We start from the raw sequence: 23,692 nt of genomic DNA, 5'->3' as shown, positions 1-23,692 counted from the left end.
TATGAAGATCAAATCAAAGACCAGATCTCTATAATTTGAAAAAGAAGGGAATGAATGTGATAGATAGCCACAGACTTGATCCCTAAATCTTGGACTAAAACTAGAAAGCATTTTATTTTTTAAAAGGTAATCTCAGGATCACTAAAATATGGGTTGTTTGGTTTCTTTGGGGATTTTACATAGTGAATGATAAATTTATGGAACTCACTATTCCAGGGCTACACAGAGTTCAGGAAGGGATCTCAAGACCATCAATTTCTTTTGGCTTCAAGGAAATGCAGAAGCCATCTAGTCCAATCACATTATTTTTCTAATGAGGAAATAGAAGCCCAGAAAGGTTAGATAACTTGCTCGAGTTTCCATAAATTCATGGATGATGATCTTCAGAATAAGAGCTATGGGATACACATTTCTTTTTCTCTCTTATAGAATATGAGCTAAGCTATATTTAGAGTCTTAGCTTAGACTCCCTTATGAAGACAAATAAGAAAGACTGATTTTTAGTGTATAAGACCCTTTCCAAATGTATATGTCCTTTTTCAATACACATTTGCCTGAAGCAAATTAGTGGCAGCAAAAATACAGAGGAAAGGTTTAAATCAAGAAATGCTATTGAGGAAAACAGCACTTATTAAACAACTGGACATAGAAGTGGAGAATTTGTGAAGATGCTGAGAAGATACATTTGAAAGGTAAAGTATAGAGAGGCAGCTAGATCATGCAGTGGATAAACACCTAATCAGGAGTCAGGAGTACTTGAGTTCAAATCCCACCTTAGACACTTAACATTTCTTAGCTGTGAGACCCTGGGCAAGTCACTTAATCCCTTGCAAAAAAAAAATGAAAAAGAAAGAAAGGTAAGGGTAATATAATGGGAAGCATTTGACTTTATCCACATTAAATTCATGAAAAGGCAAAGATTTCCGGTAAGTATCAGGATGGGGATGGGAAAAAAAAAGGTCAGGGCCAAAGGTTTCAACTGAGGAGTCATTTGCATAGAGGTAATAGTTAAAGCTATTAGTTCACTGAAGGCTTCAAACAGGACCAGGCTTCAAACAGTAAACCTCAGGCAGGCAGGGATAAAAGAAGTCAGTGAAGGAGACAGAAGAGCAGCCATTATGGAATTAAGAAAACATAATGTCTTAAGAATCATTCAGTCTAAATTGCTCTTTAGTATTAGAGTCTTGGTCCACAAAATGAACAAAGGTAGCTTCTCCATTTTTTCCAGGCATCCAGAAGAATAAGCATCTTTTTAAGGAATCACATTCTATGAATACTTCATCCCATAAATAAGTCAGACTCAATTATTTTATATCAAAACAATATCTTAGCTTTTAACGAGCGCAGCTGCCAATACTCAGAGTCACCCATTATGAATCACTATTTTTTCCTTCCTAGCACTTTCTAATTTCCTGCTAAGAAGACAGGGCTGAATGGGGTCATTAATCTGAATTAGAAATACTGTGACCTGCTCTGCACTTCACTTGCTAACACACTGTAGCTGAGCTGTATTTGTGAGGGTTAGTCTTGCAAAGAGCTCTGGAGAGAAGTATACTATGGTGGGAGACCTATAGCTTGGGGGGGGGGGGGGAGAAATGCTGAACTCACTTTATTTCTTCAACCCTTTTTTTTAACATCTGGCCATCTCACTTTGAGCTGCTGAAGTAATACCATCAGGAAGAACCACCTCTGTCCTCAGTGGAACAGCTGGCCCTAAACGTTTTAAAAAATTATTCATTTCCATTTTTCAAAAAGAGACACGCTCCTTTATTGTCCTGGCTCAGTTGTATACATCTTACTGAGTGAGAGTGTTTCATTGTCATTCCTAGGAACAATAACTGAGGACTCAGTGGAAGAAAAGAAAATGATAGATTAAGAACTAGGACAATTCTGAAGAAAAGCTTTCCTAACAGCTAGATCAGCCCAGGTTTTTCACTTTAGAGGAAGCACTATTGTTCTTGCAAAGACAGTGATCATAAACTCAGTATTTTCCTAGTACTTTGGCTGCTTGGCTGTCTCTTTGTCTTTTGGACATTTCTCTTAAGGATAGCCACTTATTGGGTGAGTGAAGTAACTAAAAGATAAAACTCTAATTAGCCCAATTTAGTTTCTTATTAGTATCTCTGGCAGAAAAGTTTAATGGAGGAAATGGCTGACATCACTGGTGCTAATAAGGTTTTATATCATGTGTTCATTGAGATGAAGAAGTGAGGTGAGCTCAGCAATCCCTTCTCATTTCTAGTGTAGACACTTTCTAGCTGTGTGACTCTGGGGGAGTCACTTAACCATGTTTGCCTCAGTTTCCTCATCTGTAAAATGAGCTAGAGAAGGAAATGGCAAACTACTTCATTAGCTTTACTAAGAAAACCCTAAATAGGGTCACAAAGAGCAAGACATGACTGAAAAACAGCGAAAAAACAATAAAAATGCTTTTCCTTGCTCTGCTGTAACATACACACAAATTATAAGTCAAGACCTCATGATGTCATGGTATTTCAAAGTAAACATATTACTTTCCTCACAACCATCCAACGAGATAGATAATTGAAGTATTATCACTACCTTTTTATAGATGAAAAAATGTGCAACATAGTGAGAAAGCAAGTGTCAGATCTAGGCTTTGACCAGAAGTCCTCACTCTCTAAGCCCAATATGTTTTCCAGTAAATTATATCTTTATATAAATACCTCTGTGATCAAGACCTAATCTAAATTATAGGTTGTGGATTGGCCAACTGGGTTCTATTTCAACCTCATCAGCTAATCAATCAACCAATCAATACTCATTGAGTTCCTATAGTCCACTGGTACCCATTACCTAGACTGGATAGGGAGAAAAGGAGAAATGGCTATGATTTAAGGGGAAAACAAAACCATCCTAGCTTCAAAACATTTTGAATTACAGTACTTGAATTCTACCATTATTTATTCACAGAATCATAGAATTCCAGGGTTTGAAGCGAACTCCAATCCATATCTGAGTAAGAATCTCCTTTATCACACAGCGTTTGCTTGAAGGTCTCCAATGAGTGGAATCTCACTGCTTTCTAATGTGATCCTTTTTCCTTTTGTTGTAAGTGCTCAGCAATCAGTAAGCATTTATTAGTCTAAGTTTTTTCTCATCTCTGGCAACTTCTTTGCAAGATAGCGCGAATTTTTTAGTCATGTCCTTTGGGCCAAATAGAATAAATCTAATCCCCTTTTTAAAGGATAACTCTTCAAATATATAAATGTAATACCTGTCCAAAGGCCATAGTTCTGGGACTCTCTCCTTACTGATGGAGATGAAGGCCAGTCCCTATAGTAGGGGCTGAGTAGAGGTACTGAGAGGGGGGAAGTTCAGTTCTCAGCCAATATTTCCTGTGTGAACCCCTCTTTAAGACTCTTCAAGTGGAAGTCTTCTTCCAGTGAGCATACAGTTGGTCTCCAGTTTCAAATGGAAGAGATCAACCCCACTTCAGGTTGGTGGAAGAAAAAATTCTGAATAAACATGAGAGGAACAGTCAGTGTTATCATGTCCCTATTCCCAGCTTGCTGCTCTGGGGGCTTCAGGGAGTTTCCCCTTGGGTGAGATCCAGGACATTATCTCTTGCTTAAACTGTTAACTCACTCCCAGAGGGAACTTCACTCTGTATTGTTTGGTATATATATTCTCTTATGTACATCTTCTCTGATTTCTGCTTTGCTATGATATAGATAAATGATTTTTTGCTGTTCTCTATATGTGTTCATTGTGGAACCAATATGATATAGGAAAGGAGTCAAGACTTGGGTTCTCCTCCTTCCCCCAAAATGACAAAGTTATGGAACCTGATCATATACCCTAGATGAACAATACTTAAACGAGCAGAAAAATCCATTTCTATCCTGGTACTCCTTCTCTCTGAGGAAAGCAGAATGGCCCCTCACTCCAGCCTAGTCTTCCTCCAAAGTCCTCCTTGGAGAAAAGAGGAAGGAGATGAGTCTAGAGATGACTATGCTGTACCTCTTTGAGTCACATAAGGGCAGTCCCTTGCCACATAGGAGGAAGGAAGGAAGGAAGGAAAGGAAGGAAGTCAGGAAGGAAGGAAGGAAGGAAGGAAGGAAGGAAGGAAGGAAGGAAGGAAGGAAGGAAGGAAAGAAGGAAGGAAGGAAGGAAGGAAGGAAGGAGAGAGGGAGAGAGAGATGAAGGAAAAGGAGGGAGGAAAGGAAGGAAAGGAGGAAAGGAAAGGAATGGAGGAAAGGAAAAAGAGAAGAAAGTTAGAAAGGAAGAATGAAAGGAGGGAAATAGGAAAGTAGGAAAGAAAAGAGAGAAGGAAAGAGAAAAGCAGAGAAGAAAGGAAGGGAGGAGGAAGAAGAGAAGGAAAGAAGTGAAGGCAGGAAGAAAGGAGGGAGGGAAGAGAAGAGAAAGGACTTTTACTATATGCTAGTTACTGTGTTAAGTGCTAAAGATACAAATACAAAAATTAAGTCCCTGCATTCTAATGGAAGACATGACATATAGAGAGTAATTGTTGGACAATTGAGCTTTTAATATGCTAAAACCCTTAGTTCTTTTTCAGATGAGTTTTCCTCTGTCTTGTAAAGTTGTTTAAAAAAATTGGTGTAATATTTTTTATTTAATTCCTGTCCAGTTTCACCATATTACTTTTGGCTCAATGTTCTAATCCACCAAGATATTTTTGAATTTTAACTGTCATCCAATATGTCAAACAGACTGTACTTTATGTCTCTCCAGAATACCTCAGAAACTGCTCTATCCTGGAAAATCATTTCAGTCCAAGAATTCAAACCTTGGAAGTCCCTTTCTCCCTTAGTTCTGTCATTTGATTGGCTTCTCTCAGAATCTCCACTTAGGGAGGGTCCCTGGTAAGTCTTCTCATTTCTCACCAGGCTGCATTCCTCTGGACTCTTCCACCATACTCCCACACTAGCACCTTCTCCCTCTCCACTCTTCTCTTTCAGCTTCCTTTTATATGCTTTTTTTTTCTCTATGTGAATGCAGGCTACTTAAGATCAGGGACTGTCTTTTTGCTCACAGTTGTAGACCCAGCTATTAGTACAATACCTGCCCATATGAAATGCCTTTTCTATTGTATATTTTTCTATCAATCTATCAATAGATCAATTAATCAATCAATCTATCATCTCTATTTCTATCATCTATTATCCATTTTATCTATTTATCCATCTGTTTCTTGCATGACTTGGACTTGAGTTCTATCACTATTCTGGCTTTCCTCCTCTAAAATCAAAAATCCTCTGAAGTCACTTCTAATTCTAAGATTCTGTGATTCAATAGTTTAGTATTTAGTAAATGCCTACTATGTAAAAAGAACTTTTTCGAAGTTGGAAATACAAAGATGCAAAACAACACTGGCTCAGCCTTCAGGGAGCTTATTTTAAAGCATTTTACCTAGGAATGAACACAAAACTCCAGCTATTGTCTGACCAAAATGAAGTTCAGTAAGACATCAACTCTTGTTGTCTAGATACTATACACTAAAAATAAATCAGGCTAAAATAATGATAGCCACTAATTTTAGTTCACTAAAAGGCTCAGATATTTTTTCATGAACTGTTTCATGAACTGTCAAGCCATTATTTCCTAATATCTTATTTGCAAAGTTGATTTTTTTAAAAAAAAATCAATGTAGGATATTCCATTAGATTTCATCTTACTAGATTCAGTTTATCATTCTATCCTTTTAAGATATTTTTGGATATGAACTCTTGTCAACCTATATATTAACTATCCTTCCAGGCTTTTTGCTACCTGCAAAATTTGGAAGTATGAGATCTTTGTCTTCATCCAAGCCATTGATAAAAGTACATTGGGCCAAAAGCCAATTTCTGAAATGTTCCACAAAAGATCTTCCTCCCAGGCTGGCATTAAACTGTTAACAAGCAAACTTTGAATTGGTCATTTTAATCAGTGCTGAATACATTTAATTGCCTAGTCCACATTCTTCCATGTTTTCCAGAAGAAAAACAAGTTATAAGTAATTTGCCGAAATCTAGTTGAACCATAAATATAGCATTCTCTAGAGCCATTCACTTGTGAGATCCTCCAAGCAGAGATTGTTTTTGTCTTTCTTTGTATCCCCAGCACTTAACACAGAGCTAACCCAAAGTAAACACTTAATAAGTGCCTCCTGACCGATTGACTGACTGATCTACCAGTAAAAGTAACTATTTAAAAAAAAAAAAAAAAGGAATGAAGTTAGTCTACTATGGTCTATATGGCTTTTTTCTAATTAAGGCTCTTTATGATCTTGGCTCCCTAGTTTCCATGTTTATAAATTATTCCTTTGGCTTTATAATATGCTGAAGAATTTTGCCAAAATTCCAAGGGAAGTTCAGTGGACCTTTTATACACTTCTCTTTTTAGAAAATTAGAATATTGGCTGTTCCCCAGTCCTACAGCACCACTCCTATTACCCTTATTTCAAAGGTCAGTGACATTGATTCAGAAATGAGTTCTTTAAGAACTCGATCATGTAGTTTCCCTTGGCTATTTGAACTAAGTGTATGACTATGGGTAAACCACTTCATTTCTATAAACCTCAGTTTCCTAATTTGGAAAATTGAGAGAACAATTCCTTTGATACCTACATCAGATAATTTTTGTGAATATCATGTTAATGAAATAATGATTACATCAGTTGCATTACAAATCTCAAAATGAGGCACATAAATATCAATTATTATTATTACTGCTTCATCTTATTTATGTTACAGCCTTATTTATTCCTTCTTGTTTTTGTTTTGTCCTTTTTAGTTCAAAGATCATTCTCTTTTAGCAGAAAAAAAAAGCAAAATATACTGTGAGCAGCTCTGTATCTCTTCCATCTTTTATTATATTCTCTTTCACCAAGAACAGCTATTCAGTTGTATAAATTAGGCTTGAAATAAAAGTATTATGATTTATTGTGGATAAAGAAAAATCATAAAGCTATGCTTTTTCAGCTGTGGTTATTCTGCATGATTATCCATTTTTCAGTGATGTCAATTTTGCAAATTAAGTACATCCCAACCTCTTAGAGTGGCCATTTGTGTCTCTGTCAATATTAAATTTCTCTGAGTCTTTTTTCAAACCATTTTTGTTTTAAGATTTAAGATTTTTAAGTAATTGGGAATATCAGTAAATAAAATAACTCAATAAATACCAAAAGGCTAAGCTAGAGAGGCCTTGAAATCTTTTTTTTTACTAATGAAAGAGAAGTTAATCTCTCAACTAGGCTTCTGGTGAATTCTAGGTTACTGGGTTCTCAAATTCCAATGAATTAACAGAAGACATTTCTTAGGGTCTTGATTCTATAGCTTTTACATACCCACATTTTAACAAAGAGATGCTGAATTTTCCCTCTCTTATGTAGTCAGTAGTCAATAACCATTTATTAAGCACCTACTATGTTCCAGGTACTGTGCTAAGTGCTGAAGTACAAAAGAAGAGAGGGAACTTTAAAATCTTAAAAAGCTTAAAGGGGTGATGGAAATGTCAGAAGGTGGCAGATTCAAGGGCACAGGAGTGGAGTCAGAGAAATCACAAAGTAGGGTAGCCAGACAAATAAAAAGGGAATGTGTCGAGCTTCCTCCTTAAATGGAAGTTTTAGAGTTCCTGGCTCTATTTTTCTGATCAGAGGTACAGAGGGTGGGGTAAGGAAGTAGAGAACCAAAACTGGTGGGATCTTGCAGAATGATGAGGCTATCCCAATAATGAACTTACTGGGATCTGGTGGAAAAGGGAGTAAAATCTCAGATTAGTGCAACCAGGGGTGATATATTGTTCTGTTCAAGGAACAATGAAGAAGTGTAATGTCACTGAATCTCAGAATACATAGGGGATAGAGTTTGGAAACCAGAGTCAAGCAAGGCTTGAAATAGTCCTGCCTCGGCCATTTACCTTGTCTGAGCTTCAGACAATTGTGTAAGAAACAAATTTGTAGATCCTGCATAGGACTATAGTGTTAGAGCAAGAAGGGCCAAGGTCAACTCCCTCTTTTTACATATGAGGAAACTGAGGCACAGAGAGATTAATTCTTCAAAAGTCACACAGCTAGGAAGTTTCTGAGACAGGTTTTAAAAGCAGGACTGACATGAAACAAAGTATATGGTCATACTTAGATTGAGAAAGTTTATTTTACATAGAATCACTTTTTTGTTCCTATAAAGAAGCCCAGAATTGCTGAGTTAATTTAAAGTTGATCTTCTTGACTCTTATGTCCAGCGTTCCCACACCTACAAAATCACAAGTCTTGGGACATGTGATGTTGCTCTGCCGATGGCACAGTGATTTTCTTACTAATTAACCTGTTATTGGTTTGCATTGATACATTAGAAAGGTAGAAAATTGAACCTGATAACCTTTCTTCAATGTGTTGTGTTCTCCTAAAGAAGATTTGACACTGCATTTATTTCTTAGCACATTTCTTCCCAACCCTTCAACATGTTTGGTGCTTATCACTTGCTAAAGCGAGAGAACCACTGATAGAAGTGATGTTACTTCAAATATGGAAAAAACTCACAGAATCTGACAATTGGATCTTTAAGTCAGCAATTTCTAGCTTCTTTTCTTAATGGGGGAAAAATGATCCTAGTTAAATCAAGCATTTTTAGTCTATGTATGGCCATTAATTTTGTCTCATTTATTGCTGGGACATTTGCATTCAGATTTCTGACCTCATCACTCTAAAATAGCTGTTCTCTTAATGGTCAAATCCAATGGTCTTTTTTTTCAATTCTCCTCCTTCAACTCTTCAACGTATATGCCATCATTGACCATTCTCTCTTCCTGTATACTTTCTTCTCTAGGTTTTTATACCACTAACTACTCTATCCTGGTTTGATTTTTACCTCTCTGTCCCTTTCAGTTATCTTTGATTGTTCATCACTCAGATTATGCTCTCTAACTTGAAGCCTTGTTGTACATTGTCCCCCACTTCAAAAAAATTTTCATTACCCCCAAACTGGTCTTTAGTCTGCTTCTTATGCAAAACACTCCATCTCTGATTTCTATGTCTTTATACTATACCGTCCCTCTCTCACAAAACTATTTTTATGAAGCCTTTCCTGATTTCCCTCAATTGTTAATGCTTTCCCCTCACAAACTACCTTGTATTTAAGAATTTTGTATATATTTTCTTCATTTTCTTATGATCTTGTCTCCCCCAAGTTAAATATCACCTCATTCTGAATAGTTCCATTCATTATATTTGTAATACTAGCATTTAACACAATTGATGCTTAATATATACTTGATTGATAAATTGACATAATTCTGAGCATATATGCATGCAGAAGAAGATATATATTTAAATAAAGTTAAAAGAGAGAAAATGACCAGAGAATAAGAGGCATTATCAGTCTTCAGATGCCCAATAGGGGAAGGGGTTAGGAAAAGAATCAAGTACAGGAAATGATGCTTTGGCCTATAAGCATTTCAATCCAACAAAGGATATTTTTCCAAGGAAAAATTTATTTTGGTAACAAAAAAAATTTATATTTCTCTCTATCAGGTTTCTGGTTATGGTAAAATATATTAACTATGGTTCTTAACCTCCCCTCTCCATTGAACTTATACATGGGCCTTTTGTTAGAGTCAAAATCAAGCTGTTGGGTCTTCTGGATTTAAGGGCAGGTTCACCATTCATCATGACATTCTGCTTGTTATATGTACCCTGGATGACACATATAACAAAAAATTCTGAATGCCAGCTGTAATTAAAACATATGATATGTGGGGAAAAAAATATTCTACCACTTGAAGAAAAAGACATTCTCTGTGCTATCCCCAGTTCTTATTTCAAACAAAAGTTTTATATACACATAGTCCTGACCTTTAAAGCCATGCAATCATAAATTTAAAGATGAAAAGAAATATAAAGTTTATCTAGCCTAACAACAACAAAATTATGTGATTATCAACTCTAATAAACGTGTTTTTTTTTCAGCAATGCAGTGATTCAGGCCAATAACAATAGGCTTGTGATGGAAAGAGTCATCTGCATCCAGAAAGAGGACTAAGGGGATCAAATGTGGATCACAATATAGTATTGTCACCTTTTTGTTGCTGTTAGCTTGATTTTTGTTTTCTTTCTCATTTTTCTCACAATTTGATCTGATTTTTCTTGTGCAGCATGGTAAATGTAGAAATATGTTTGGAACAATTGCACATGTTTAACATACATTATATTGCTTGCTAAGGGAAGGGATGGAGAGAAGGGAGGGAAAAGAATTTGGAACACAAGGCTTTGCAAGGGTTAATGTTGAAAACGATCATTCCATGTATTTTGAAAATAAAAAAAAACCTATTATTTAAAGGGAGAAAAGGATGATCTACTCCAAAGAAGTTCAGTGACTTGCCTCATTTCACAAAAGAGCAAATGGCAGAAAGAAAAACCCAGGGGAAAAGAAATCACTCTAATGGGGTAACTTCATAAAACAAACAAAACCTACTTATAGTATGTTGCTTTTTTAAATACCCGATAGCATTCTATTTTTCAATGACCCTGAAGCAAAGCCCTTATCAGGATACAGAAAAAGGACCAGCAGAGGACTAAGTTAATTAATTGTTTTTCCTATTTTTGAAAAGAACCAAAATGACATCTCTATGTAAGAATCAAGTTACACTGTGTCCAACTCTGCTGATCAGACCAATATGAGTTCAGAATGTTCTACCATAAATCAAGGACAAATAGTCCATGTAAACATTTGGTCTAGGTCCTCTAAATTTGTGCATCTTTCTTTTGAGCTATTTCAATTCTACTTGTTCATGGAGCATAATGCCTTCCTTGAGGACTTAAGCAAAGGACTAAAGAAGAGTCAAAGGGATATTTTGGTCAGGCTCCAAAGAGAGAGAAATAGTTTATGTTGATCAAGAACAAAGGATCCAAGAGGACCACAGTAAAAAAAACAATGACTATCAAAAATATCTGTCTCTTCCAGACATAGAGAAGAAATCTTATTCTTGACAAGTGCAGGTATCTTCTTTTAATTGGCTTGTTTTAGATGTTCAGCTTGAATATCTTTTTGACTCAGCTCCGTCTTGCCCGTGAGATATAACATTGGGCAAGTTAGTGAGTTTGTATTTCCTTACCTTAAACAATGAAGAAATTTTTGGCTGAGACGACTGGTAACATTCTCCCTAATCTTATGACTTGACTCTAGCTTCCTGCAAAGTTGAGGGGAATGAACATACACCATTTTCAGATGCTATTGAGTCAGTCAGTGTGACTGAAGACAGCTGATAAGTATTGCTGGGGTCACCCACATGACCCAATGTGAAATCAAAATGTACAGTGTACTGAAATTCTGCCCATCTGAAGAAAAACTCTGATTCTATCTTTTTGTCCCATCTTTCTGTTTTATTATTACTGATTTACCTATTTACTATTAAGGTGGATGTTTCCATAGTTGCCTTGATTTTCTATTGCATTGAAAAAGACATTTGCAATGTTCTCAAATTAACATCTATAGATGCAATTGAATGCCATCCAGAATTGTTAAACACTTCCATCATCACTTAAGATTAAACTATGAAAGCCCAAGTGTCTTGATGACCAAATTGGAATAACTATTCTTCATTTTTAGCATTTTACTAAAATATCAGGTGAATTAGGAAAGTTCAAAGGACTAAGAAAGGTAATGTCATGATAAAGTGATTGACTGATATTATTTAATTAGATCACCTCTGATACATACTACCTATATGATTTTGAGCAAGTCACAACCTGTTGAGGATACAACTTTCTAAGTCAATAATTCACAACACAGTTGTTAGCCTGCATTGGTCAAGGGCATTTAGTCAATGAGAACTCCCTAAAGTGATAAAATTCCAATGTATTTCTTCTATCTAGTACCTGTCCAATATGTATGTACTGATAGATTAATTCATACATTATCCATCCACTTGCATGTCATAATCTAGATACTATGCCTATTCCATTCTACTGATTTTACTTATATAGATTGCTAAGCCATTTTTTTGAATAATAGTGGAGTTCATTGAGCCTCAATGTAAGAAGCTTTATGGTGTTCATAAACAGAAATATAAACTACAAGGAATTTATCATTTTGGACCTTGACTAGCACCTCCTCCATGTGGTTGGCAAATACTTTTATACTTCTTTTGACTTTGATAATCAAAGAAAGAATCATTGAACAAAGTGACTTCTATGGTTGCATCAAGGGATTTTTATAATCTTACATGGTATGTGTAAAAACAACTTTTGAAGAATAAGTCTTTAAAGTCAGATTTTGGTTCAATTGAATAAAATGCTTTTTTGTAGATAAAGATTATAAAGGGACCTTGTGCTCTTTTTTCTGTCAATTATGCAACTAAAAAATGTGAATGGACATAGAGAACTGTCTATAAAAATGTACTCATTCCCTTTAATATTTTCATTATTTAATCTTTTAAGCCTTCATAGACCATTGTCATAAAGATTTTTGCAGAAATTATAATCATATGGATGGATAGCTATTGATGTTATCTTGGTCAATAATGGAGGGATGAAGAGTGGAAATAATATTCATTGTATCCATCTGTTCTTTTGAAACTTTTCCCTCTGAAAAAACTTAAAAACCAAATCTTGATTGACTTTTTAAAAAAAATGTTCACTCCCAAGACAAGTTTTCAAGAAAATGGGAAGAGCCACAATTAGCCCACAATAAACAGTGGAAAATAAGGTAGTAGAATTCACGAATCCTTTTGACATTTAGTTTTTACGGACCCTACTTAAGGTTAAAAACAAACAAACAAACAAAAAAACAAGTTTATTCAATACAAACAACTTTCTAAAAGAAGTGTCTTCTATAATATTCTTGTATTTCTATCAATATAATTTCCTCTTGAATAGCTAATAATTGAAAGAAACTTATCTGAGTCTTTATCACCCACATCTTTCCTAAAACATTCATTGGGATTTGATTTTTCTCTTTCTAATAATCTTTACTTTAAACATGTTTTTAAATGTTCCTTTCAATTTTCTGCCCTTTTTGTGAAACTCACAATATTCCACAAATGGGAAAAAGTAAAGGAAATGGAACTTTAAGTAAAAATGCTTATATAGATGAATTTTTATAGGATCAACACTATGTAACTATAATAAAATGTACTTATTAAGGTCTTTTTGAAAATAAATCAGGAAGTGTTATTATTGTTTGTTCTTTGTTCTCAAAGAGTATCAATGATATCACAAAGGGGATATCTTGATTTGTACGTAACTGGGCAAAAGTTGCAAACATCACTCTCTCCTCCAGTCATTGATACCAAGAGGATTGACTATGGCCCTAGTACAATGGCTGACCTTGGTCTTTCTAAAGTAATATCTTTTTTTTCTTTTTCCTGAGGCAATTGGGGTTAAGTGACTTGCCCCACCTAGGAAGTGTGAAGTGTCTGAGGCCAAATTTGAACTCTGGTCCTCCTGGCTTCAGGGCTGGTGCTCTAATCCACTATAGCAACTAGCTGTCCCTCTAAAATGATATCTTAATTAGGCCATCTATTGTCTCAATTATTATCTAACCCTTAGCCATGTAAAGGGAGTTGCCTTAGTCAATTCAAAAGCTATTGGGGAATATTTGTATCTAAGCCTGAATTGAAATAAACTATTTCTTCTCAACAACTAAAGGAAATTATATTTATCATTGGGGATAAGTACATACCATCTTTTATGAGGCTTTGTAGAGTAAGAATTTAAAATGTAATTAACACTGAAAATCTGTTTAAAGTATTTTATTGAAAGAAAAATAAAGGATATCCATCAAATGCTTAAAGCATTTAATAGACATTACTAGCAATAGAGGAATATATAGGATGATCATAATAAAGATGGAAAGCAAAGTGGACATGGAGCTAACAAATCAGCAGTGGTCTAGCAAAGTGTTTCATAAACTTATTTGGCCATGAAATACTTTTAAGTTTGAGATTGCATATAAACACAAGTTTGAAGAGTCTGGGGTATGAAATAATCCAGATAAGAAGAGTAAAATAGAATAAATGACTAAAATAGAAAAAAAAAATGAAGTTTTTTCATGCCATCAAATTGTTACACATGATAAGTGGTTTTAACACATGTACTATCCTTATGTCAGAGGCTCTTACATGATATAAAGTACATTGTGTTCAATTTTTCACTTTTCTGATTTCTTGTTCCCTTCCACAATAGTTGGAACCTGTATGTTATATGAAACTCTTTTATATACAATCATCAACTTCCCTTCAAAACATATAACTCATAAAGCTAAGAGAAGGGGGGAAACTTATTTATAGATTTTTTAAAAATAGACATCTTATCAGAGTCCACATAAAATATCAGTACCTATCAATGAGCAATAATTCCAAGAAAAGCATGTGGCCCCAATTGCTTGTAGTGGGGCACTAGCTAAGACTTCCAATTAGCCTTGCCTGTCTCTTGTAGTTCTCCAGACCAGAGCCCACTGCTGATCCTCAGCTTTCAGCAGGTAGCCTGTTAGCATTGTTCCTCTGTTCCACAGACCTCCCAGAAGCCCTCTACCCCTCTTAACAAGTGCCACATGTTATTCTCTTCCTTCGCTGCTCCCTGTAGCTCCCAGCCATTGTCAATGATGGGCAATCCTCCTGCGATTCGCTACAGTTCCCAGCAGTGGGTATTGTTAGTTCCTTTTCCAGAAGAAAAATCTTTCTTCTGTCATGGACCCCAAGCAGTGAGGACCTATTGGGGGCCGGGGAGGAAGGGATTTTCTCTTTTGTGCTAGTATCACAGCTCAAATGGAGGGGCAGATCAGAGTGCTTTCATTTTATAGCCATCATGATTCCCATGTATCTCTGGCTTTACACATGACTTTGTCCAGCAGTTGGAATCAGAATGCATCCCTATCCCCTTCCACCAGATCTCCATCACAGACCCTGAAATGGATGTGTGTTAAATTACAAGTATGATATTCTCTTTTTCCTAGCTCTTAGGTGTGTTTGGAACTTATTTATGTACTTCCCACAGACTAAAAGCTTGATATAACATTCTGGTTTCCCTCTGGCTGTTCTTTGGGTTTTACATATATCTTTTAGACCACTTGGGCTGTTATTAAAATTACTCAGGACTGCTTCCTGCAATACCCAGAGTAAGGACATTTAACTTGTAAGGTAGAAGTAAATATATCCTACAAAACTGTCACACACTGGGGGGAGAAATATTTGTTATGCTAGCTATGAACACATTTGTAATTTAATATTTACTTATTTTAGAAGAAAAAATATAATTATTATAAAAATTTTCTCATGGAATCGTATGATCATAAAACTATAACAAGCCAGCATGCCAATGAATCTACTAAAGCAAATTTAGGTTGTTGTTTATAGTAAAAACCACAAAAGTTTCAAGACAGTTCAAATCCCACCTTAGGCACCTCCTGGTTCCCAGTCCCTTTCTTACCCCTTTAGTGCTTTCCTTCCCTCCCTTCCATTTATATTTCAAATATCATAATATCACATACTTATTTGCATATTGCTTCCCTCTTTAAAATGTGAATTCTTTGTGGACCGAGACAGTGTATTTGCCTTATACAGCACTTACCACATTCTCTGATACAACAAAAGCTTAATAAATATTTGTTGATTAACTATTGTTTTATTATGATATGAAGGTATTTGATTCAAGACTATGCCTGCAGAATACAACCCTTGGCAGCTCCTACCAATCTAGAAAGACACAAACTATGGATCCAGCATGTTTGTTGTCCAAAGAAAATCTTAACTCCATTTGAAGCGGCTTATCACTTAATTTCCCCCCAATTACATGTAAAAAATTTTTAAACTTTTTTTTAAGTTTTAAGTTACAAATGTTATCCCTTTCTCTCCTTTCCTCCTCCCTTAGACAGTAAGCAATCTGATATCCATGTGCAATTACATAAAACATTTCTATATTAGTCATCTTATGTAAGAAAACTTGAACCAAAAAAACAAAAATAAAAACACCAGTATGTTTTGTTCTATATTCAGATGCTTTCTTTGGAAACAGTATTTTTTATCATGAGTCTTTTGGGATTGTCTTAGATCATTGAATTGTTAAGAAATAGCTGTTTATCAAACAATATTGCTTTTACTATGTGCAATGTTCTCCTGGTTCTGCTTGCTGCACTTTTTATCAGTTCATGTAAGTCCAATTTTTTCCCCTAAAATTATCTTGCTCCTCATTTCTTATTGCATAACACTATTATATTACAATCATATCCCATTACTTGTTGAGCCATTCCCAATTGATAGGTACCCTCTCAATTTCCAGTTCTTAGCCACTACAAAGAAAGCTGCTATAAATATTTTTGCACAAATAAGTTCCCTCCCCACTTTTAAAAATATTTTTTTAAAATAAAAACCTAGTAATATATTGTTGAATTACAGTTTGACAGCTGTTTGGCTCTCCTGAACATTTGGATTAGTGTACAATTCCACCAACAGTGCATTAGTGTCCCACTTTTCCCACATCCCTTCTGACTGGGATGAACTGAGTGAAGATTCTATCATGGGAATATGGCCTTAAACTATTCCCTAATTATGACTTAAGACTTTTACAATAACAAGTTGAACTATAGCTAAAAAGCTACAGGTGTTTCATGGTCCTGAACGAACATTCCCCTCCTGTTTTCCCCAACTCTTAATTAGCATGTAAGTACTTCTTTTAAATGCAATTTATTCTTTTGCTTCTGGGATAGATTTCCATGTTTAAAGTATAAGCCTGGACTCCCCCAAATAATGGGAGAAACGGTCAAAGGGGAGGGCTTCTGTTCTATTTAATCTTGTATTTTGCATTTTATGCTAAACTCCATTTGCTGACAAACATCTTGTCAGATGGGAGATGTTCTTTCTTGCAAGATTGTAATAAACCCCTTTTTGCTTTTTCTTACTTTGAATCTCAGATTGTTTGGGGGCTTGTTCCGAGATATTTCCTGTTAATGAGAGTTCTCTCCTGAACCAAATCCTTGAAAGATGCTCTCTGGAGAGTTCTCTGGTAAGTCCTTGGACTTGGTTCAGGAACTCCTACTCCAATCAGGTAAACTCCTGAAGAGAGACACTCAAGAAAAAAGCAAAAAACGGAAGTAGGCTAGCAAAAATAGAGGATTAATTCAGTCCAGGGGATAAACCAGCTGAGAAAAGTTTGAAATCAGACAGATGAGTTATACAACCCAGCCCAGATGAGGAGACTCTATCCATAAGAGGACTTTCCTCTGCCAAGTAACTGGTAAACTGCCTAGGTGACTGGGATTGGGATTGGGAGAATTTAGGTGGTTAAAGTCTATATAAGGTTCCTATTTCCCTTTGATATTGGGAAAATCCTAGGTAACAGTATATTCGATATTCTATGTGAGTTTTCATTGGTTGTATTGAGTCATTTTAAAAATTGTTGCCATTGTTTAGGGAGATTATGAGAAAGTGATCTACATCTTTGTCCCTTTGAACATGGTTAATACCTGAACAGAACACATTTTGTTATAAGGTGGTTATTGAGCATATTGAAGTAAAATGATTTATGTAATATTGAATTTAAAATCCATTTACTTAGATATGATGATAAGCTATGAAATTTCTAGGATGAATCTATTACTTTTATCAATGTAAGTAGGTATAATTAATACTTATTTAGGATATGAAATACTTGAGAGCTAAATTCACCTAAAGCTTTGATTAATGAGACTTGGTTTGAGATAAAATCTCTTGGGACTATAGCTGATATTATTTGAGTTTTGAATTTAGATGTAATTGTCTGATGGATCATCAAGCCAGTAATATGCCATCTGAAACGAATATATAATAAGATACTCAGAGGAATGTGATCCTGAATTGTTACAGGTAGAGATAAGTGTCTGGGCAAGAATTGGGAAGACAACTTGGCTCCACTTAAGACAGGATCCTTCTGACTAATGGTATTCCTTTGAATAAGAACCTACCTGATTATTCCTGAGTCTGGCTATTAGGTGGAATTGTTATTGAATACAATTAGCTAAGAATGCTTTATCCTGTCATGTATATATTCTTAGTCTAAGGCCTAAAGAACCAGATTTTTATTATAATCATGTCTCTGCTTTTTCCTCTTAAAGCAAATTTCTATAATCAGGACAAGTGTTCAGTAGATTTAAGATCCTGCTGTTTCCTATCTGAAAATATGTGGTCATTTCATCCTAAATAAGTATTTTTGGCTATAGCTAAAAAACTACAGGTATTCAGTTGTCTTGAATGAACATTATTCCCCTCTTGTTTACCCAACTCTTACTTAGCATTTAAGTATTTCTTTTAAAGGCAATTTATTCTTTTGTTTCTGGAATAGATTTCCATGTTTAAAGTATAAACCTGGACTCCCCCAAACAATGAGAGAAAAGGTCTTGGGGAGGGGACCTTCTGTTATATTTAATCTTGTGCTTTGCAGTTTGTATAAAAGGAAGAGTTGCATTTCTTTTACTAACAAACACCTTGTCAATGAGAGATGTCTTTTCTCACAAGATTGTAATAAATCCCTTTTTGCTTTTTCTTATTTTGAGAGTCTCTGATATTTTTTGTGGTCGCTACTGTCCCACACAGTCACCAACATTTATCATTTTCCTTTTCTGTCATATTAGCCAATAGAGGGTTATTGTGAATTTTTCAGCTATAATAACTCACAAAGCCTGTCTACCAAGGTGTAGGAGGTGTACTTCCTGTGTAGAAGAAGGGGAAATGCCAACAAAATCAAGGAGCTAAATTAACATTTTTAAGTTATGTCCACATCATAGAGAAAAATGGAACCAAGAATTCTCAGGTGTTCGTCATGTAGAATGTTATATTTAATTCTGGGTTCTACAATAAGTGGAATTTTGGAAAAAAACAGATAAAAATAAAGAACAGTAATGGGATTAGAAACCATGACATGTAGGGATGAAAAAATAAGGACTACTTCAATTTGGCGAAAACAATGAAGATATGATAGCTATATTTAAATATATGAAGAGCAGTTATGTGGAAGAATCATACTTTTTAACATCACTACTTATGATTCAAGTATTATCAATGGATGGAAGTTATAAAAAGCAAAGATCAAAGCCAAATTTAAAAAGAAGCCACTTCCTTTTAAAATATCCTACCTTGTAAAATAATAAGTTCTCTGTCACTGGAAATTTTAAGAAGAGTTTGCATAATAATCTTTCTAGTAAGGAGGATATAAAAAGATAAATGAAAGAGAGAATTTATTTTTTTTTAGTTTTCCCTTTTTTAAATTTTATTAGGAGAGAGAATTTATTAAGTTTTAAGTTCTTACAATGTGCCAGTGTTGTGGATACATAAAGAAAAGGGATCAAGGAACAGGGGAAACAAGAATTAGGTGGCTAGATTATAGACTCTGCTAGACAAAGGGCAAGGAAAAAACCAGGTCAGGAACTTGAACCAAATTGTCATAACAATAATAGATGAAATTCTTGGCAAAGAGTCATGACAAATCACAGGCATTAACCCCAAGAACGAAGCTGAATAAAATACCAAAGATTTAGTAAAACCAAGATTCTCTTTTTTTCAAGGGTTCTTAATCCAGTGTTCACAGATGTCAGATTAATTAAGAGGGATCCATAAATTTGGAAGAAAAGATGTTTCCTTTGTAATTCTATTTTACTTTGCACAGTTAAACTTATTGTTCCAAGGAGTTCATATACTTCATCAAACTGCCAAAGTATTCCATGACACCAAAAAAAAGAAAAAATGTAAGAATCTCTGTTTTTCATCCTTCTTATACAAAGCCAGACTTGGTATTAAACAATGGATGGTTCTGAGGGCACACTAAATTTTTTATCTCACTTTGTATATACAATCTATCATTGATGAAATGTTGCAAACTGTCTATCCACACAATGCATCTTTCCTTTGCATGATAAGTTAGTTATAATCTTTTTGAAATTATGGCATTCTATGATTCAGAAATGTACAGTATCACCAAGAAAATACTGTTTTCTAAAAAAGAAGTTTTTATGGCAGTCAATTGTTTGATATCATACAAAAAGTTATTAACAATCAACAAACCTGTGCTAAATATTTAATATGTGTCAGTCATTATGCTAAGTGCTGGTGATAGAAAAAAAAATTGAAAGAATCCCTGCCCTCAGGGAACTTACATTCAAATAGAAAAGACAACATAAAATAGATTAAAACATAGTTTCAAAAGGAAAAGCACTAGCAATTGGGGTAATCCAGAATGGCTTCATGTACATAGTAGAATATGAGCTGTGTACTATAATGAGAGATTTCAAAAACTGGAGCTGAGGAGGGAATACATTCAAGGAATAGCAGGAAGCCAGGACAAAGGCACAGAGACAGGGAATTGGAGAATTATGTATATAAAATTATGCAGTTTCCCAAATGTAATCCAATGTGATCTTTCCTTGTTCAATTCTTGACAAAGCTCACTATCCCTCTGCTGCATCTGTCCAGCAAAACACAATGACCTTCCTTCCCATCCAATTATATATTATAGTCCAGGCAACATAAATTTCTCATTTTTATCATGTTTCCATTATAGATGGTTAAACCAATCTCCTTTATATAATTGTAGATTTCACAGAAGAAGCTTTAGACTGTCCTAAGATTCAACATAATTAATTAACAATGTCATTTTCAAATAGCTGGAACTATTGGTATACAAATATCTTGTTAGTAATTGTGGTTCTTAGAGTAAAAAATTTCCATCACTGTAATGTATTTCATTATAGTAACAGAACACTAAAGAACCACCATAGAATTCTTGAAATCATTCAGTACCTATAAAATAAAAATGAAATATTGATTAACTTCTAGCCATGCATTATAGAAATATAGCCCTTTGTGAATATGTAGCTTTCTCATTTGTCATCCAATAGGACAATAAATCATGACTTGGTAAAAAATGTTTCCTTGTTAAATTAGAAAGGAAATCAAGAGATTCATTAAGCTTCCTATCTGTCTTTGTTGGATACTCTCACAACCATTCTTTTACCCTATTTTCATTTTATTCCAACAGCCCACATTTAAGATGCTCCTTGCAATACTCCAGGTCAGAAAATAATGTTTTCAATAAGTTTAAGAGTGACTATTTAATCAACACAAATAGAACAAAGAAAAAAGCCTCTTCATTCCTTTTTGAAGCCCAACAAAGGAAAGAGATGAAAGAAAGCAGCTCTGATTAATTGCTGTCTACTTTGTAACAACAAAAACAGCAGCAAAAATAGCTAGCATTAAGGCTTGCAAATATTATTATTAATCTATCTTCACAACAACCGGTGTACTATTGTTATTCCCATTCTACAGATTAAGAAACTGAGTCAGAATGGCTAAAGAATATGTCCACAAGTTCCTGATTTCCAGATCCAGATTTCTATGACTGAAGCTGAAATCCCACCCCTGTTGGCCTCTGACTGGTGACTATCTCATCACTTCCCAACAATCTCCATGCCTTATTCTACCTTCACTCTCAGCCCCATTCAATTCTAAATCTGATAGTAATAATCAAAGCAGCACCATCATTCCTGATAAGGATATTTCAAGAAATTACTCTATTATTCCAATTATTCTTAATACCACTGTCCAAAACCTTCCTGCACTAACATCACCACCTTTGTGTTAATCTTCCTTTATTAGAATGTAAGCTCTCTGAGAGAAAGTACAGTCTTGATTACTTATGTTTGTTCCAAGCATTTAGCACAATATCTAGCACATAGGAATAATAAATGCATTTAATTCATTCTTTCATTCATTCATCTAGTAACATATTTAGTGTTATTTGAGTATCCAAATTAAGTCAAATTATTCTAAAGAACAGCATTGTTTCATTCAAGTCACTCATACCAAATGGGTATGGGAGCTTTCTTCAAATCTTAAAAAAGTCAGTCATTCTTACAAAACTATGGGAAAGAATCTACACAGTAAATTTCACAGAAAGGAAAAGACAATCACACATTTCTTAGTTAAAAAAAAACTCTCACTCTTTACTTGAGCTCAGATAAGATATCATTCAACTCTACTAACAATTATTAAGCATATACAAGGCAAATCATTATTAAAGGTTCTGAACATTCAAAGATGGGGAAAAAAAACTAGTGTATTCTCTGCCCTCAATGTGCCTCAAATATTTACTGATTATGTTACCAGAGGAAAGTTAATGCCACTGAGACTCAGTTTTCTTATCTATAAAAGGAGTATAAAATACTTACAGTACTGAGCTCACCCTGCTGCAGAGGATTAAATGAAATGATACATAAAAAGGGATTTGTTAACCTTATATCACTATATAAATGTCTTCTTTGTTGTTATCATTGTTATTAGTACAATGTAAAGGAGAAATGACTTTTAAGTCCTTCCTGGAAAGACAACTATGAAGACTAACAGAGTTGGTTTTATTGTGCATCCTGAGGTCACAAGAAATTTCATTTTATGTGACACTTCATCATCTTGTTTTGCAGTGAATACCTAAAAAGGGAAAAGAGTACCTGGAAGATAATTGCAGTTTATATGCCAACATATATTCTGGAAGATGAAGAGGTATGAAAATGCTAAGAAGAACTTTAAAAGATCCTCCAAACTAAATCTACACACATATTTTGACTCTCAGGAATTTCAAATGAGAAAGTAGTGGCTAGAATGAATGGTAAAAAAATAAAACAAAATGAAATGGAGAATGTAGTTCAAGTTTGAGGGGGGAAAAGCCAGAAACTTGTAGAATTATCAAGAACTTCGTGCCTACAGAGATCTGGAAATACAGATGTATACAGGTATTTGTTATTCAGCTGTAGTATAGATGAATACAGGTATTTTTGTTATTCAGTCATTTTTAATCATGTCTGCATTTTTAAGACCCTATTTGACATTTCCTTAGCAAAGATATGGAGTGGTTTGCCATTGCAAGTGTCTGAGGTGAGATCAGGAAGGTATTTCTTCCTGAATCCAAACCTAACACCTTATCTACTGTTCCACCTCATTGCCTCCACAAGTACATATACATATTTATGTGTAAATGGTATGTGGGTGTGTATGTACATCACGATTGCTTTATTCAAGAAGAGGTAGACACTGGATATGATGAGCACCAAATAACATCCTCCAAATTAAAATTGGCTATATCTTAGAAGATAGGAAAAACTTATTATTTGATATGGGAGTCATATCAGAATTAGCTGTCCTTGTACATACCAATGAATAATTAATAGAAAGGTCAAAATCAACATGAAATTAGAAAAGAAAACTAGCTAATAATGAGAAGACATTATGCAAGATTGTTTTTTTTTATTCTGACCTATTCAAATAAATCATTGATTATGAAACTGGGAAAGGGAAAAAGACAAAGATATTGATTTTAAATATCACAATTTCCTGCAAAAATGTTACTGATGTAAAATATTTGTTATAAATAGGAGGTCAAAAGAGCCCAGAAAGGACAGGCGTCATTGATTTCCATCCTAAGTAGAAAATTGGCACATAGGAATAAAGATAGTATGAAATACAAATTCATTTGTAAAACACCATAGAAGACACAGTGTTGTAAGATTATGAATAATATTGCCTTTTTAAAAAGGAAAAAACTAAAAACTCAAGTAAAAACAAGCCCAGAGAAAACTTATTATGAAATGTAAATAAATCACATCATCCTTGAAGACATGGAGGAAACTGGCAAAAGACAACAAATAGATGTAAAAATGGAATGAATGTGTCCACATGTCTATAATGATTTATTTTCAGCAGTAGCAATAGTTAAGCC

This window comes from Sarcophilus harrisii, chromosome 2, assembly GCF_902635505.1.
Source record: "Sarcophilus harrisii chromosome 2, mSarHar1.11, whole genome shotgun sequence".
Lineage (NCBI taxonomy): Eukaryota > Metazoa > Chordata > Mammalia > Dasyuromorphia > Dasyuridae > Sarcophilus > Sarcophilus harrisii.
Note: the sequence above shows the minus strand (reverse complement) of the source record.